Raw genomic sequence first — 1,146 nt, 5'->3', positions numbered from 1 at the left:
TTATTCTCAATAACAGGCAGCCGCTGACTTGCATTTTATGAATCACGAAGGAGCACAGTTTCAGCTAAAAATCTTCTTTACTGTTCTACTGCAAATTACAATTTTTGGGTGAACTGTCCCTTTAAATGATCAGAAACGGCCAGGTTTGAAATAACATGAGGGCGATTACCTGATGTGGGTAAACTGTTCCTTTAAGAGTTAGGCATATTCATTAATATTTGTATCTTATGCTACCATCGGCCCTCTCTAATGAATCCGTTAACATGTGTAATGCCTGATGAGAATCTGATATGATGTCTATCCGAGAACTGAACTAAAAATTCTTCCTCTTTTTGTTTATAGGCCTGAAATGACGGGACTATGTACAAATAACTGCATGTACCGCGGTGCCCTCCAAGTCATTAGAGTAAATCTGAGTATTTTCTGGGAAATAAGCATGTAATTTGCGAAGCGAGGCGGCGCTGAGTCACCAACCTTTCCCTGTAAACACGTGCGATCTGATGCTCCTCCAGACCTCCAGCCACCTGCTCAGATCCTCCCGCCTCCTCCAGCGGCTCCTCTTCTTGCTCCACATCCCCACGCCGTCTCCCGGGACTCTAATGCAGGGTTTCTGCCAGATTGGCGCATGGCGAAAGGGTTTGCCTCTTCCATTAGAGCGGCCGCCCCGGCGCCATCTGCTCCCGCTGATGCCTCCCAAATTATTTCACATTTCACTCCATATCTGAGGCAGGGACACATTAAACACTAAAATTGCATCAGTTTAATTTTCAGAGAGACTCTGCATGATTTCCGACAAGAGGTCATGTTAGATATTAAGTAAGGTGATTCCTTATTTACATGCTTATGCGATATTAAAGGGGTCATATAATGCGATTTCAATTTTTGCTTTCTCTTTGGAGTGTTACAAGCTCTTGGTGCATAAAGAAGATCTGTAAAGTTGCAAAGACTAAAGTCTCAAATCCGAAAAGATATTCTTTATAAAAGTTAAGAGTCAGCCACGCCTACCTAAAACGCCTCGTTCTAACACGCCCCCACATAGCTACCTCACTATGTGGGAAGATTTGCATAACGCCGCCCAAATGTTCACGCAAAGAAAGAAGGCGTAACTTTTATTCTGGTCGCTGGTCGTGTTGGTCGCTGATGAAA

The sequence above is a fragment of the Sinocyclocheilus rhinocerous genome, unplaced genomic scaffold (genome assembly GCF_001515625.1).
Source record: "Sinocyclocheilus rhinocerous isolate Xijiao unplaced genomic scaffold, SAMN03320098_v1.1 scaffold1930, whole genome shotgun sequence".
Classification (NCBI taxonomy): Eukaryota; Metazoa; Chordata; class Actinopteri; order Cypriniformes; family Cyprinidae; genus Sinocyclocheilus; species Sinocyclocheilus rhinocerous.
The sequence above is the reverse complement of the archived record's forward strand: the minus strand, read 5'-3'. Positions refer to the sequence as shown.